Source organism: Chiloscyllium plagiosum, chromosome 22, assembly GCF_004010195.1.
Source record: "Chiloscyllium plagiosum isolate BGI_BamShark_2017 chromosome 22, ASM401019v2, whole genome shotgun sequence".
NCBI lineage: Eukaryota > Metazoa > Chordata > Chondrichthyes > Orectolobiformes > Hemiscylliidae > Chiloscyllium > Chiloscyllium plagiosum.
The window spans coordinates 32,023,936-32,042,263 of record NC_057731.1 but is presented as its reverse complement, the minus strand read 5'-3'; the positions used below and the strand labels follow the sequence as shown (position 1 = coordinate 32,042,263).

At 38.7% G+C, this 18,328-nt stretch overlaps 1 long non-coding RNA gene across 1 annotated transcript in view; it reads right to left on the bottom strand.

The window, feature by feature from the left end:
• Window positions 1-8,392: 8,392 nt before the first annotated feature.
• The window catches only part of LOC122561178, a 76,663-nt gene continuing 66,727 nt past the window's right edge, over window positions 8,393-18,328 (bottom strand). The window contains exon 4 of the long non-coding RNA XR_006314939.1: window positions 8,393-9,074. This is a non-coding gene — a long non-coding RNA (uncharacterized LOC122561178). The remainder of the gene's footprint in view (window positions 9,075-18,328) is intronic.

The window sequence follows — 18,328 nt, the reverse complement described above, 5'->3', positions numbered from 1 at the left end:
TTATGATAGAGAGTTTCTTCTGAATCTATCATTCAAACATTAACAAGGGCTTTTTAAATGTAGTTTTGAGTATCACTTACCTCTAAGAAATGTCTAATTGATGTTGTTTTTAGTTTACTTGCTAGAGTAAATGTGTAACAACTTGAATTGCTGTCCTGTAATTTCTTTTGAGTTGGTCAACAGGAATTGTAATCACCTTTTGAAAGTTATCAATCTTTATCGAGACCATAAGAGACTCAATCTTGAAATAAATTGTACATGATCCCCAGATTATTCTTTGCAATAGTGGGCAGCACAGTGGCACAGTGGTTAGTACTGCTGCCTCATAGCGCCAGGGACCCAGGTTCAATTCCCGTCTCAGGCGACTGTCTGTGTGGAGTTTGCACATTCTCCCCGTTTCTGCGTGGGTTTCCTCCCGGTGCTCCGGTTTCCTCCCACATCCAAAAATGTGCAGGTGAGGTGAATTGGCCATGCTAAATTGCCCGTAGTGTTAGGTGAAGAGATAAATGTAGGGGAATGGGTCTGGGTAGGTTGCGCTTCGGCGGGTCGGTGTGGACTTGTTGGGCCGAAGGCCCTGTTTCCACACTGTAAGTAATCTAATCTAATTTAAAAAGATTACCAATTATTTTTACGTCACTACACAGCACTAAATGTAAAATAGCCTTCTCTATTACTTGTTCCTTAAAATATTGGTCAAGACCACTTGAAAGATTATAGTTCATCAAGATTATTGCATTACATGTGTTGAATGCTCCTTTATTTAAGGACAGTCCAACACTATGATTATTGCTTATAAACCATTCCCACCACTTGTTACTTCCTCACTCCACCCACATAGATTCTATACTGTGACTTTTTTTGAACTAAGATATTTGCTCCCTGCTGCCTTTATCACATTCATTCTTAATCAGGGTTACCCAGTGCCTGGTTGCCATTTTGTTCATCTTGTGTTTAGTCACAACCTCGGTGACCCTGCAACTATGTGTCAGTAATGGCAACTGGACCAAACCTATTTAACTCTGTGTCTTTCATTCATCGACTTATATATAGTGTCTTCCATTTAATATAGCATCTTTTATTTTTTATTATTTTGCCCTAATGAGGCCTTAGTCACATATGGCCTGTTTTTCCTATTAAACTTTCAGTCACTTCCTGACGTTCTGCTTGACTTTACCCAAAGCACCACTCTGCTGCATGGCTTTGACCTCTCCATTCAAAGGTTATAAATTTAAGGACCTAATTCCCCTTCCGTCACAATTTATACACTGCTGGGGAAAGCGGAGGCAAAAGAGGGTAGCCTGGGATCTTTTTTTTTGGAGAAATCTTCTGTGCTCTTCGGTAGCAACTCCACGACCATCCCACCCTTCCCCTCCCAAAAGTGTACCCCCTTATCTCACCCCATCTGGGCAATAAAGTTTGGCACACTCCTTGCCTTCCACCTTTCACTTGCAGGTGTCTATCAAGCAGAACTGATCGACTTCACTGATATATCCAATATAAGTCTAGGGTCCATCTCCTCTTCATCTTTGTGGACTTCATTTAGTTTAAGCAATGGCCACGATTCAATCCTGGTGCTACTAGGATTACAGAGCTGTCATCTATCAGAGTATTCGGCTTCTGTTAGGATGAGACTTCCTCCCAGATCAGGGAAGTCACACTTTGACCCAGTTAAGGTTGTCCCCAATATATTACCACTGGGAATGCAGCTGGGTTTCTGGACAGAATGGTGCTAGCTGACGAGGCAGTTCAGGGCGGAGTCCATCCCACTGTAAAACCCCCCAGCTAACAATTTGACCTATTTTAAACTGTTTTAAACTTCCACAAATTGTTTGTTCCTAACTATAAGTACTTAATGTCTTACGCTTACAGAAACCACAGTCATTAAAAACAGTCACTGCATCAAATTCTCTTCACATTCTATCCATTCCTCTATTAAATGTACTTAAACATGATTTAGAGACCAGTCAATACTGTTTCTGTTAATATGTTCATAAATGATGACTTTTTTTAAAAAAAAAGGAAATGCAACCAACTAGAAATGTCATATCATAATGCTGCCCTTCTACTGTTAACTCTGGCCAGTATCTCCTGACAGCTAAGGCAGGGCCTGGCTACCATCTGGATGCACAAATTTAAACCAGTCCAACTCACCCTCTTATCTCCAAAAAATCCTGGAATGCATGCTGCAGACATTTCCTCAATCTGGTGTTAGACACTTGAAGAAAGAAATGATGCTTTCTGGATCCAATTCATTTGAATTAAATTGAATTTCTCTGGCATACTGAGAAGGCAATTAGTTTAAATTTAATGATAAGGCTATAAATTAAAATTTACTCACCATTAAGTGCACAGTTTCCCAGATCAATTTCATACTTATGAAAAATGCATAGCAATGGCTATTTCAGAGACGTAGTGAATTATAACCATTATTGTGACTTCTAAAATAACATGTCCTTCACATGTGGATTTAGAACATCCTCTCTTATCCAGGAATACACACATGCATTTTTATAGACACAGCCAGAAATGTTTTTTTTTTAAATGTACTTCTTTCAATATTAGCTTTTGTCTTTATGTCCTTAACTTTGGACAGCAATATGTGCTATCATGCTACAATTTTCCCTCCCATCATATATATTTCTCCCCTCCCATCATATATATCTTAAACCTGACTAAGAGAACTCATATCTGCAAACAACCAACTGAAGGGTGTCAAGACTGGGGATATATCCAACCTATACTTAACACATTCTCAGCAACCAAACAAGATGTAAGGAAAAGACTTCATAAGGTAGTTTTCATGAGTTCAGGATATCTAAGTGAACTCTCTCGGCAGTGAAATGCTTTAACTGTAGTCACTTAAGTGCAGTCAAACAAATACAATCATAGCGATTAATGGGAATCTTGTGTGTAAACAGCCATGTGATAAACAACTAGACGATCTGATTCAAAAGATGAATGTTGGCCAGCACCATGGGGAGAACTCCACCGCTTCTTCTAAGTCTGCCCTCAGATCTTTTTGTCTTGAGCAATCACTCGCTGGTGAGTATGATTGCCCGTCTAGAAAATTCTGTCACTGCTCATGGGTTCTTTGGGGCCTTACGTGACTGATGAGCCCGATCCTAGAGCTGCAACTCCGATCTACAGTTGGCAGGTGTTTCCTGGAGGTGGAATTTGTCCTTGGCCTTAAGATCATTGGCATTCCTTCCTCTGGTTCCTTTTGCTGACAGGTGCTCTCAAAGAAACATATTCCTCCATTTAAGTGTTTTTTCCAAGTCAGTTTCTTTTGAATAAGGGTCTCCCATGCTTGGGTAAAAGGCCTCGGGTATTTTCACTATAATGGAGTGGGACACAGAAAATTACAGTGCCGGTGGTTTCAGAAGGGCACTGGGAAAAGGTGTTTTTGCTGCCAGAAGTGGGACATGTAAAGACACAGTGCTGGCTGTTAAAGAAAGGCAGTGTGGGAAAAGATATGGTAAAAGAAGCTAAGTCAGTGGTATTAGTAAAGTTAGTAAAGGAGAACCCAAGAAGAGCTGAGGAGCTGCAGGAGAGTGCACAGCCTAGGCAAGGGCTGGATATAGAGTTAGTACCTGATAGCTACAAAGAATTCACCTCTGTGGGTAAAGTTTACTCAGCAAGAACAGGGGGAGAAGGACAAGAAGTTTGGGGCAGCATGGTGACACAGTGGTTAGCACTGCTGCCTCACAGTGCCATGCACCCAGGGTTCAATTCCCGCCTCGGGCAACTGTCTGTGTGGAGTTTGCACATTCTCACCATGTCAGTGTGGGTTTCCTCCCATAGTCCAAATATGTGCAGGTTAGGTGAGTTGGCCATGCTAAATAGCCCGTAGTGTTAGGTGTAGGGGAATGGGTCTGGGTAGGTTGCTCTTCAGAGGGTCGGTGTGGACTTGTTGGGCCGACGGGCCTATTTCTACACTGTAAATAATCTAATCTAATCTTATAATTTTGACAGATACAAGATCTAACCAGTCACTGTTATATAGAGATGAGCGAATATGCACTCTTCCTGATCTGTTACCGAGAGTGTGGCAATTTGTGGAATAGATGGACAGAAATGGACATCGCGTTCTCCTAAGTAAGATCAGGTTGGAGTGCCAACTCAAGACTGGGGAAGTTACAGTGGGAGTGATTGACAGAGTTTCAGTTCCAGCAATTCAGTTTGTGTTTGGGAATGACTTAGCAGGATGCAAGATGGGAGTGACACCCTTTGTTGTGGAGAAGCCCAAGAAAGACCAAGAAACTGTGGAGTTAAAATAGAAATATCCTGGTATTTTCCCAGATTGCATGGTAATCAGATCCCACCATCATAAGTCACAACACAAAGTGAAAACTAAAGGAAAAGATGAAGGAGTTGAGGTTCAGTTAGTGGATATCCTCTTTGACGTAATGGTGCAGGATAAACCTGAACAGGCAGAGGGTCAGACAGAGGTGTTTACTCCTGAAAGACTAAGGGCTTGCAACAGCAAGACAAGACGATAAAAGATATACGTGGATGCGTACTCTGAAAAGGAGGCAGAGAACATTCTGGAGGGTTATCTGAAAGTCAGAATCCTAAGACAGAAATGGAGACCACGGCAGGTTAGTGCAGAGGACAAATGGGCCAAAGTGCACCGGGTTGTGTTGCCGGCAGCATACAGACAGGTGGTGTTTCGGGTAGCACATGACCTTTCTGTAGGAGGTCAGCTAGGGGTATGAAAGACTCAGGCTAAGGTACAAAAACATTTTTATTGGCTTGGAATGCACAAGGATGTGGTTAACTTCTGCCGATCATGTCATACATGCCAAATGGTAGGTAAGCCACAGGCAATAATAAAACCAGCACCTTTGCTGCCAATTTCCACATTTGAAGAACCTTTCACACAAGTTATAATTGATTGTGTAGGTCCCCTCCCGAGAACTAAAACTGAGAACCATTACTTGTTAACCATCATGGATTTTTGGGAAAGCAAATCTTAGCAGGACTTATACACTTAATGGTAAGGTCCTAGGGAGTGTTGCTGACAAAGAGACCTTGGAGTGCAGGTTCATTGTTCCTTGAAAGTGGAGTCGCAGAGAGATAGGATAGTGAAGAAGGCATTTGGTATGCTTTCCTATATTGGTCAGAGTATTGAGTACAGGAGTTGGGAGGTCATGTTGCAGCTGTACAGGACATTGGTTAGGCCACTGTTGGAATATTGTGTGCAATTCTGGTCTCCTTCCTATCGGAAAGATGTTGTGAAACTTGAAAGGATTCAGAAGAGATATATAAGGATGTTGCCAGGGTTGGAGGATTTGAACTATAGGGAGAGGCTGAACAGGCTGGGGCTGTTTTCCCTGGAGCGTCGGAGGCTGAGAGGTGACCTCATAGAGGTTTACAAAATCATGACGGGCGTGGACAGGATAAATAAGCAAAGTCTTTTCCCTGGGGTTGGGGAGTCCAGAACTAGAGGGCATAGGTTTAGGGTGAGAGGGAAAAGATAGAAAAGAGATCTCGGGGCAACATTTTCACCCAGAGAGTGGTACGTGTATGGAATGAGCTGCCAGAGGAAGTGTTAGAGGCTGGTTCAATTGCAACATTTAAAAGGCATTTGGATGGGTATATGAATAGGAAGGGTTTGGAGGGCTTTGGGCCGGGTGCTAGCAGGTGGGACTAGATTGGGTTGGGATATCTGGTCGGCATGGACAGGTTGGACCGAAGGGTCTGTTTCCATGCTGTAAATCTCTATAGCTCTATGACTCTATAAGTTAAGGCGAACTAATATTAAACTTATCTGTATGTTAGAGTAATGCGTTCAAGGAATAGAGAAAAAAAATGAAGCAATCTTTTTATTATAATGGTTCATTTTTCTTCGAGGGTGTATTGAGGGGGAGGTGTGATGAAGATGTGGGTGTACTGTATCTTTAAGAGAGTTAGAAGCTAGAAGAAATATGTGACAGCACCAATCATTCTCAATAAGGTAACAATGTAACACTGGGTCGAAAGCTAGGATAGCTCGTTGCCTGGAAAAGACAAAACAGATTTGAATTAGGCCAAGCGGTTTAAATTATATCCCAAAAAATAAGAAACTCCACTCTAGTTTGAGTTTAGTGTATTGACAATCTTCAAAGTCAATGACACAATCCAATGCTTTGGGGGCTAGAAGACTGGGGAAAATTGAACAGTTAAGAGGAGAACTGCTGAGCTACCGGTATATAAAGACTCTCTGAAAAATAGCTCTCTTAAAGGTACCTTTAATCAATCAATAACCTGTGAAGCAGAACCCCCAAAAAAGAACAGAACACAGGAATACAGAGAATTCCACAGGAATACAGAGAAAGCCGCCTGCTTTTGAGATAAGAAGTTTTGTTTTGTAAATCTTACTTGGGAGTTTTATCGGACTAGTATTGGAGAAGGGGAAGGTAAAAGATAGGTTAGAAGATGGGATTTGTAAATAGTCGTGAGTCAATTATTCTCTGTTATAATTTAAGAAATAAAGTTGTTAATTTTTTCTTTAAATAATACTTGGCCTCTCAAAGTTTCACACATTACTGCATGGCATAAATCTTTTCTGTGTTACTGGTTTACAGTAAGCAGGAGATTTTACCCCGTGTCGTAACACCTTATATACAAGGATCTTCAGTTAGGATGTCATGGTCTTCAAAGTCTTTCAGTAATCTTAATGGAGGGATGGATTGGAACTTGATTTAGGATGGGTTCATAAATGATTTGAGTTGCCTGGAGGTCAAGCCTGAGACGGATACTTCAGTATGCTTCAATGAAGGCTGTTAGGGAGAGATGTCAAAGAGGGGACACCAGTTCTGTGTTCATCAGTACAATCTTTATTTAGAGCTCTTTTGTGCACGTGAGAGATAGGCCAGAGATCACTCTGAATCTGGCTTTCACGTGGGGCCCAGTTGCCCTCTAAAACACAGCTCAGATACGAAGTCAGTGACACTCTACCTTTCCCAATAAAGTACAGGCTATTCCATGTTACAATGGTTGCTTGCCATATTCCCTCTGACTGTTATGCCCCTGCCCAGACATTTCGCAACTGCGTCATACTGAGTGGGTGCTGTTTGTTACTTTGTGAATCTGTGATTTGTTTATTTTCCAAAGGTCATAATGACTAAGTAATGTTGTGGAAATGCCCCCTTACAATGCTATCTGTTTTCTGGTGTTCTATCACAAGGTTATGTGTTTATATCCTTCATTATAAGTCATTCATTCCTTGGTGTTTACACAATTTGTCCTTCAATTCCCCTGCTAACAGGATGGGGGCTTCTATTAACTATCTACAGCCATTTGTCTAAAAGAATTCAGCTAAATTCTTTATTTTTTTTAGTTGCATTTATAATTTCAGTCTACCTACATGTATATGTAATGTCAATTATTTTAAAAGTCTATGAATACGATGGGATTAGACTTTCCCTTCTACACTTCACTAAATAACAAGTTTTTGCTTTCCCACTAACATTCCTATGAGGCAAGGCATTATCTTATCTGGTTGACATGAGCATGAAGGCTACAATGCTGCCTCAACTAACAATTCTCTTTAGCAATGGGCAACTCCAACAAAGGCTTTAAGTGAGAAATGAAGGTTCTCTTCTGAAAGCAGAGATGATACTGTCATCCACATACTGAAGCTCCACAAGGGAGGTCAGTGTCATTTTTTTCTTAGATTTCAACTAGTTGAGGTTGAACTGATGGGTAAGCTCTTCTTCAAATTTGAAAATCTCCATTGAAATCCCATCTACTCCTGCTGCCTTTCCATTCTTCATGTATTTAATGGCGACTTCAACTTCTGCTAACTAGATGGGAGTCCAAGCTTATCTCTGACGGGGAATTGAGGGTTTCCTGAACTACGCCATCGTCAATGATTGCATCACGATTTAAGTTCTTTGAAGTGTTTGCTCCATTGGAGGCAGTTATTTTCCCTGTCTCTCAAAAGGGTTCCATCCTTACTCCACACTGGTTTGAGACCACGGGTGTTGGGCCCTGAGGGAATCCTCAGCATTTTCATTCCACCATTGGTTCATGATTTCTCTTCTTTTTTGAAACTCTGCCTTTGCTGTTCCCTCAGATCTTTTACATCCATCACAGAGTGTAGACAGAATGCTAATTTAACCTCAGACTCAAAATGACATTCCCAACAATCCAGTGATCCTTCAAAACTGCTCTGAAATGTCAGTCTTGTTCATGTGCTAAAGTGGCTAATGTGGGACCTGAACCTACAATCTTCTGCTTCACTGGAGAATGCTATCACTGAGCCTGAGAAGCCATGAATGGACCTTCAAGTACCTACAACTGCTAACAAATCGGTGCACTAGGTTTTGAAATGTGCAACTTGAATGTTTAATATTAAATACTTAATACCAAAATATTTGTGAAAAGGCATTAAATACAATCTCACACATTTTATTCACTACAGTTAATGCCGTTGCATTATTTAAATGAATGACACACCACAACTCAGCAACCAAAATGACAGCTCTGTACTAACACACCTGGTAAAATGATAGCTGTAGGTACGTGGGCAGACTATTAAATGACCGACATTCCACCCGCTTTTCCAATTGTGCCCCACTTTTTTTATTATTATTCCACATCTTTTATTAACAGTCCAATTATAGTATACAATTGAACTAGTGCTGTGATTAGCTTTGAAATTACAGTATTCATCACATACACCTGGAAAACTTAAGATTTAATTTAAAAATAAATTGCAGTATAATTTAAGCAGAGTTCCCTGAGTACACAACATCTTATAAAGTAGGATAAAGACTTGCAAAATTGAGTCAAATTAAAAGTAGCAGTAACTCTTGTCAAAAAACAGACTGTAGCAAGATTTCATTAACAGCTGCTCACATCTTGGGCTACCACTGTTTTGTGCATGATGACTGCATACATTATTTTGCCAGATTTGAGTACAAAATAAAGAACCTGCATATATATATTAACATTCTGGGAAAGAGGAGGGCTTTGTGAATGCATATTTATGCTCCGGAATGTCCAAGTGGTATCTGCAGTGACAATCACTTCGTAATTTTGAAGGTAGATCACAGCATTCCGGCAGTGATTCAAAGTTGCACGTGCATCTAAGTTATTAAAAGGCATTAAAATATACACACATTATTCTTGGTCTTCTTGTGCTGCTAAAGAATATTTTGAGTTTCTTGAGATTAGGAAAACATTCACTTTATTTAAGAAACATATTACTGTGGCTATATTTTACCACGAGGCTGTGAGATAGCAAGATCACATCACTTCCTGTAATGATATATACTAATTAGCATATCACAAATAGACTTAACTCCTCTACATTGCAACAGGTTACATGGTTTCAAACCTCATAAACAAAATTATATTCGTAATAATTAGTCATTGCTCTATACTAAACTGCTTCATACAATAACCAATGAGATGTCTTAGCCAAACAGAATCTAATTATTTCATGATGTTTACAGTGCACACAGCTTCTATGATGAAAACGGAAAAGGTTTTTTGTATGATTTACTAAATCTCTAACAGAACACTAGCCAACATCCTGTAGTTATCATTTCTCATTCAGTTTGATCTTTGCAATGATTAAGGGTCACTTATCTAAAGCTCTATACAGGAGTGAAATAAATCAGCTATAATATGGCTTATAGCTTTACAAACCATTGTGAATCTAGCAAATTCTAACTTTTCACTGCAAAGTTAGTTGAAAGGATGAGACAGAAAAGTTGTGGGATTTATATACCCAACTTGGACTATATCACATATCTACATGACAGCCACTATACACACACAAAAACACACACTTCTAAGTTATTAAAAGGCATAAAGATATAGATACATTACTCTTGGTCTTCTTGTGCTGCTAAAGAATAATTTGAGTTTCTTAAGATTAGGAAAACATTCACTTTATTTAAAAAACATGTTACCATGGCTACATTTTGCCATTAGGCTGCGAGATGGCAAGAGATACATAAACATTGTTCTATGTTATGTTGAATTATGCATCTATGTGCCTTGCCAAGGTCTATCTCAGTCTGGTCCACTTTTCATCTTGAAAATAATTCAGAGATGTTCTTACATGATAGGTGCAATAATACAAGTTACTGTCTATGCAATTAATATTTCTGCACTATATTGTAATAAATACAGCCATGTGCTTTGGTCTATGTTATGAATTCTTACACTTCAGACATACATCATACGCTATTATACATCAATGTCCATGTTGTACCATTCATCCACTTGGCTGAGTCTGTACTGGATTATATTTTGATGCAAGGTGCATGATTTTTACATATTTTCATAGCATTTATTTTGAGATTGGATTCTGAATTTGGTGGCATACAGATAGTGTGAGTGTTTGAGAGTTTAATGATCAACATTGTAAGTATTTCAGTAGCCATTGGGATTTAGAGGCATAGAGTCAGAGAGATGTACAGCATGGAAACAGACTCTTCAGTCCAACTCGTCCATGCCGACTAGATATCCCAACCCAATCCAGTCCCATCTGCCAGCACCTGGCCCATATCCCTCCAAACCCTTCCAAAATTCATATATCCATCCAGATGCATTTTAAATGTTGCAATTGTACCAGCCTCCACCACTTCCTCTGGCAGCTCATTCCACACACCCACCACTCTCTACATGAAAAAGTTGCCCCTTAGGTCTCTTTTAAATCTTTCCCCTCTCACCCTAAACCTATGCCTTCTAGTTCTGGACTCCCCCAACCCAGAGAAAAGACTTTTCTATTTATCCTATCCATGCCCCTCATGATTTTATAAACCTCTATAAGGTCACCTCTCAGCCTCCAACGCTCCAGGGAAAACAGCCCCAGCCTATTCAACCTCTCCCTATAGCTCAAATCCTCCAACCCTGGCAACATGCTTGTAAATTCTTTCTGAACTTTTTCAGATTTCACAACATCTTTCCAATAGGAAGAACAAAATTGCACACAATATTCCGACAGTGGTCTAACCAATGTCCTGTACAGCTGCAACATGATCTCCCAACTCCTGTACTCAATATTCTGACCAATAAAGGATAGCATACCAAACACCTTCTTCAGTATCCTATCTACCTGCAACTCCACTTTCAAGGAGCTATGAACCTGCACTCCAAGGTAACTGTACCTCTTATGCTCACATCCAAATCATTTATATAATTGATGAAAAGTAGTGGACCCAGCACCGATCCTTGTGGCACTCCACTGGTCACAAACCTCCAGTCTGAAAAACAACACTCCACCACCACCCTCTGAGCCAGTTCTGTATCCAAATGGCAAGTTCTCCCTGTAGTCCATGATGTTAATTATGTTTCTCTCTTCAGAGATGGCTGTCAGACCTGTTGCATTTCCCCAATATTTTTGTTCTTATCTGCTTTTGTGAAAGTATAAATTTAGTCAAATTAGCCATAAGCATTGAAGAGCAAAATATTTTTTACTAGGTGTGTAACTTGGAAAATTGATGTTGAGAGAGACTTTTGATGTCATCTACCATGAAACACAGGATATTCCAGAAAATGTGTAACTCAGGTTGTGGATGAGGTTGTTGACTTGCTCGCTTAGCTGGTAAATTTGTTTGCAGACGTTTCATCATTCTTTTAAAATATTGAGAGAAAAACCTTCCTGCAGCGTAATGGGCATATATTTAAACTGTTCACTTGTAAAATATTCCCAAAATAAATAATTGTGCATAATGTCCCAGCACAGAAGGTCAGGAAGTTCTTTTTTCTCTTTTAATGATGGGAAAACATCCACAGCTTGGAACAATTTTTGTTGTGTGGTTTCAGTTTGGCAGTTTTGGAGGGTTCTTGGCTGAACCTGGATATGTAAAGCAGTTGCTCCTGAGAAAGGAAGAAATAAATTTAGAATGTTAAAACTAGCTTACCTCAGTGTAAGAAGTATAGTAGAATTCCTGTAAGATTATTTGAAGCAGAGAAAATTTAAGTTCAGTTGCACGAAGGCCCCAGGAAGAGGAAACAGACTGCAAAAGCTCTAGACAATTATGGAAACTGCTGGAAAAGCTCAGCAAGTCTGGATATCTGTGGAGAGAAATCAGAGTTAATGTTTCGGGTCAAGTGACCCTTCCTCAGAACTGATGGCAGCGAAGAAAATGTCAGCTTATGTGCAGAAGATAGGGTGGGGGGAGGGGTAAGGAGCAAATATTAGGTGGGGATAGAGCCCAAACAGAGAGAAGAACAGTTGGTCAGACAAAGGAGTGGATAATGAGTGGGCTGGGTGGGTGAATATATATTAATGGGGACTATTAATGGCTAATAATGGGTGGTATGTAATAGTGATCTATCTAATAACAAGGCCTGGTTTGTGGGGTTGAGATAAGCTTTCCAATGTCCTTACATGGGTAACTGTCTGTGTAGAGTTTGCACATTCTCCTCATGTCTGCATGGGTTTGTGCCAGGTGCTCCAGTTTTGTCCCACGGTCCAAAGATGCGCAGGTTAGAGGATTGGCCATGCTAAATTACTCCGCAATGTCAAGAGATGTGCAGGCTAGGTGGATTAGCCATAGTAAATGTGGGATTATGGGGATATGATGGGTCTGGGTGGGATGCTCTTCGTAGGGTCGGTGCAGTTTCAGTGGGCCAAATGGCCTCTACACTGTTGGGATTCATTGATTCTAAGAATAGCAACACTTCTAAGAATATAAGTTTTATTTGTAATAAAGTATATCTCATGTCATTGTTATGACCTCAGCGGTAATATTTCTGGGCAAGTGAAATCTCGAATTAAAATCTGGCTTGATTGATTTTTTTATTTAAATTAGTTTTAATAAGCTAGTCTCTTATAGTCAACAACAAGCAATGATGTAGCTTCAAGTTTAACAGTGAAAAATAATTTTATTACAAAAAGAAATGGAGATAGAACCTACCAAAATATTTATATACCACATGATAGAAGGTTTTGAAATACTGTGCACAGGAAAAAATACAATCCCAACAAGCTCAGCAGCATGACATTACATTACAGTACTCAAACAGGAGAACGAGAAATCCATACAGAATTTGGTCAAAAGTCACATAACATCAGGTTATAGTTCAATGGATTTATATGAAATCACAAGCTTTCAAAGCACTGCCCCTTCGTCAGGTGAAGTTCACCTGATGAAGGAGCAGCACTCGGAAAACTTGTGATTTCAAATAAACCTGTTGGACTTTAACCTGGTGTTCTGTGACTTTTGACCTTGTCCTCCCCAGTCCAACACCGGCACTTCCACTTCACAGCCTTTAGAGTTCGACTGAGTTGTGGTCTCAATTCCAGATCATGAGAATCTGATAGCAACTTTCTTGATTTTTCATATGACTTAATTTAAATTTTCACAGTTTCAAATAATTCTGTCCAGGTTTTAAACAAGCATTTCTGATCTGAAACTTTTACTAAACTCCATCAGTTAACCTCTTTTTAATCAAGTCAAAACTATCTTCTCCTTTTCTCGGGAGCAACTGCTCAGCATATCCAGGTACAGCATAAAACAAACTCTGAAGGATGCCAAACAAACTAAAATAAAAGTCTTTCACAGGCTATGGGTGTTTTTCCTCATCAAAAGGCATACATCTGTCCTGGATCTTCCAAACTGGAATCTAGTGCACAACCATTAACTTTAATCAATTGCAAAGTTTTCCCAATATGAACAAAAATTCATCATCCTCTGGGAAGTCTTTCTCTCACACCGTTTAAAAAAAAAATTACCCTGGCTAAAAATGTACTTACAAGTTAATCATTAGACACATTCAGACACACAAAAACCCAAATATCACTAGTTCAAATCTGAAGCTCTCAAATAAATAATATTAAAATATATAGTCTTTCTCTCACACCGTTTTAAAAAAAAATTACCCTGGCTAAAAATGTACTACAAGTTAATCATTAGACACGTTCAGACACACAAAAACCCAAATACCACTAGTTCAAATCTGAAGCTCTCAAATAAATAATATTAAAATATATATAAATCCATTCCTCATATCAAACCACCTATGTGCCCTTAGAGGTCTTCCCCTTTTGTTCCACATTGATTACATGCATTGTGAAGGATAGCTCTGGTATACAGCTGTGACCTGGTATATATCTGTGATTTAAATATGGTGCTAGGAATCCTGGGAAGTCCCGAAAACAGCAAATACTTCCACCATTGCTGAACATGTGACATCGTTAGCAGGGTGCTATGGAGTCATGATACACACATAATGAAGTGAGCTACAGAGAATTGCAGGGAACAAGTCACTGAAGCCCTCAGACAGAACCCCTCAATGAAAGCCCTCGAAATTGACAGTTATCTAATTTTTGGTACAATTCAGGTATGTGTCTTGATTAATGTGGTGCTATATATACACATGTACTTTAACTAACACTGTACCTGTAGTATTTTTGAATCTCTGAAGTGGAGAAAGAATAGTCTTGAACTTCCATTCCAAACACATGGCTAACAGAGGTTGTCATTTGCTGTTCACTCTCTGGTTCCCACATGCAGGGTTTGTAGCTCAATTATTCCCTTGGAGCATTGTACTCTCACTGGAGGTCAAATAATTACTAACAATTTTCCAACGCCTTGAGTACATAAACAAAAAAAAAACTGCTGTGCTATTATGAAAAGTACAGTTGATTAAAATAAGTAGCACAATAAACTTTCCTGCGGTTGCAGAGAAATTTGGAATTCCAGTCTATTATATGAAACAAGAAAGGATTTTAAGAAAGCTGAAGTTCATGCAAGATAAACAGGAAATTCTTCACACAAACAGGAAAATTCTAGCAACAATTTATTTAATTTTTTTTACCTGATTCATTCTTGTTCCTGTCCATGTACAATTATTAGAGCTTGTAGTTCTTGCACACCAATTATAACTAATTGAAATACCATTCCGAATATTAGCAATACAAGAGGATCTTAGCATGTTCAGAAATTAATTGGACTTTAATAAAATAATTATAAAATATTTTTAAAGTATTATAAAAGAAAAGTATTAGGTGATGATAAAGCAGATGAAACTTAATTGCACCCTTAAGAGTTGCGTAAAGAGGAATTTCTGGGTTGTGCTTAGTCAAAAAAAAATTCAATTGAACAGTACTGTAATGATGTTTCCTACAAATCTATACTGGACTTGTATCCTCATAGTCTTATCAGGTCATGGTGCTGCTGTCTCATTAGAGAGGGATGAATGGTAGTGATTTAACCTGAGGGCCACCACACCACAGGCAAGGGGTAAGGTTGAGAAGGATGGTCTTTCATGGTAACCTCAGGCAGTGTTGGGAATTGAATCCACGCTGTTGCTTCACAAATCAACTGTTTAGCCAACTGAACCAAACCGACACCCAACAAATCTATAACAAATCTGACAGGAACCTTACTGAAAAAACTGAAATCTGAGCGGTTCATCAAATTCCGAAATCATCTCAACATGACCGACAGACATAGAAAATAAGAACAGGGACAGGCTATTTGGCCCTTCAAGCTTACTCCATCATTCATTATGACTATGGCTGCCCATCCAACTCAATAGCTTGTTCCCACTCTTGTTTAGACACTTCCAATAAATACATAGCCAGGTTAAAAACAGTGCAGCATAGTTGTTAAACAAAAATCCACACAAGAAGATAACGAGTGTCATGGATATAAAGCATTTTGAACTCAAGTGGCAGTCAAATCTATACTTAATCATTTTACACTGTCATTCTAGGATCATGCAAAGCACTGGTTCCTATACTTGCATCAGTAAAATTGATTCAATTACCACAAGAACATGAAACTGTCATTCTCCCATAGGTGTCAAAATGAGCCTGTATTAACAAGGGGAACACAACAAGCCAGTGTAAATATGCAATTTTCCTGTAATTCAAACAACAGAAACACCTAACTTGAATATATGCAACTAAACTGTTAGAAAAATGTTTGTCCTACACTTTTGATGGATTATTCAAGTTTCCATTCATCTAAGTATTGATAATGGCTTGGACAACTTAGCTATGCACTGAAGCATGCTGCACACTGAAATGCAGACATATACCAATAAAATTTAATATGAAACAGAAAAGATTATAAATAAAGACAAGAAGTGCTATTCAAACTCAGCAGGTCTGAGTGCATTCTCCAGTTGTAAAGTCATACTGAACACAAACATTAACATTGCCTTTTCTCTCGCCTCATATATTGCCAGACCTGCTGAGTTTCACCTTCACTTTTTGTTTTTATTTCAGGTTTCCACCATTGACAGTACATTGCTTTTAGAAAAGTCCAATATGTGGTATTGCAAAAACTGTTGCAATTTTACATATCCATCTGTTTGGGTTTTCAAAAGGTTGCCTGTAGTGCTTTGCTCACAGTTAAATGTATGTAAATTGTCAACTCTGCTCCACAAAATATTAGCATTAGTAACATGTTAGCATGGAATATTCAAGCAGGATTATTAGAGATGCTTCAGTGACTACTTTACAAACCTCAGGAAGTTGGCTTGACACAGAAAAACATGGTTCATGAACAAATTGCACAGTAAAACACATCTTCTGAAAGAATGGAAATATCAACTTCCCTGAAGATATTTTGTTAATCAAGCTATTTAGAGATGTTATTAGACATCTCTGAAATAGATGGGACTTGAACCCAGGTCTCCTGACTCAGAGAAAGGGACATTATCACTGCACCATGAGGTGCATTCAACTTCCCCAAAGCTTTATAAAAATGTGATTAGTACTAAACACTAACTGCACAAAAAAAGGACAAGCTTTTTTTGTTGGAACATTTCCAATGAGGATCCCAAGTTTTCTAGAAATTTATAATTTAGTTGGCAAAGATCATTTTCCAATCAACATAGTTGTTTTCTCTTAGACATGTTAGTTATAAGCATGACATATATTTCCACTCAGCAAAAATATTATCCTTCTGCTTTATTCCAGTACTGAGCCTCACCCCAAGTTAAAATTTCATCTCTGATGGGCAAAAACAATCATGCAGTATTAGAAATTGTTAATATAGTGCATGAACCATTGAAGTTTCTATACCAAACCTAAATGGGTCAAGATGTGAATATCTAAGCCTATATTATTACCAAACAGACAATGTTATAAAATGCTACAGCCTAAAAAGAAAGGAAAAGCTATATTCGCTTCAAAAGGTAGGAAAGAAATTAAAAAGCGTGGAAACATATATTTAAGTAGACATTATAAGAAACAACCTTTGCTTCCACTACATGTTAGGGGGATTAGAATTAATACTGTGAGAATCCTAAAGCTCACTCACACGTTAAAAGTAAACATTTTGATAAATGGTTCGCTCTTCCTGGTTTTTACCTCCCTTTATTGTAATCTTCAACAATTTATCCATATAACTCGGCACACTTGAACAACTACCCTCAGGCTTAATAGAGAAATACAATTTATTGAGAAACTACCTATTTTATCACATTATAAAAGGTATCGCTGCTTTCACAGCGTTGCACATTTGTAATTTAGAAATCTAGGTTCAAATCAACAATTCAGAGATCCCTATCTTACATCAATACAATTCATTCATGATTGGTTACAAACAACACAGCAATTTATAAAAATCTCAAACCTTCTGCAAGGGCCTTATTTCCCTTTGGGAGAAGGGAAGGGGAATACGCTCATGTGCACTTTTCCTTTCTTTCTCACATTAAACTGGCAAATTTCATTAAAGTACTTGACTAATATTTCTTTCTAAAAGAGAAAGAATTTCAGTTGCTGGCATGGAGTGAGAAAGAGATACATACGCATACATGCAACAAGCAAACTGCTAATGCTGGTTTCATAATTTAAACAATCACGACAATAGGTGATGTTGGCTCAATTTTTCAGATTGGCTAATATTAGAAACAGTAATGAATTAAGAGTTGTTATATTTCCAAGTCTCAACGAGACAGAAGCCATTTAGTACCACAGGGAATCCCTGTGGCCTCACTAAAAACAAAGCAAAAATAAACTACAGTATTACCGTTCTCAAATCATCCTCCCACAGTTGTTTGCCAAAAGCACCACACAGCAATAGAATAATTTGACTACAGACTCTATGACGACATACAGCAGCTTCATCACTGCAACCCTGTCATACATTCTTCATGCATATAACAAACAATATTCCTCACTGTGCATTGAACAGACTCATTTTTTGTGGACATTTAGGTTTCGGTTTTAAAAAATATTAAGAAACATGTTTGAACACATCCAAAGGAAGTATCTAAATTTTAGTCAACTCAATTTAACATACTACAGATGAAATAACTCCATAGAGTTATCCCATCACCAAGTCACCCTTTACCTATACATGGACAGTCCTTGACACTGATCCAGTTCTCTCACAGCCAGCTCTCAGAGTGAGCAAAACCTCTT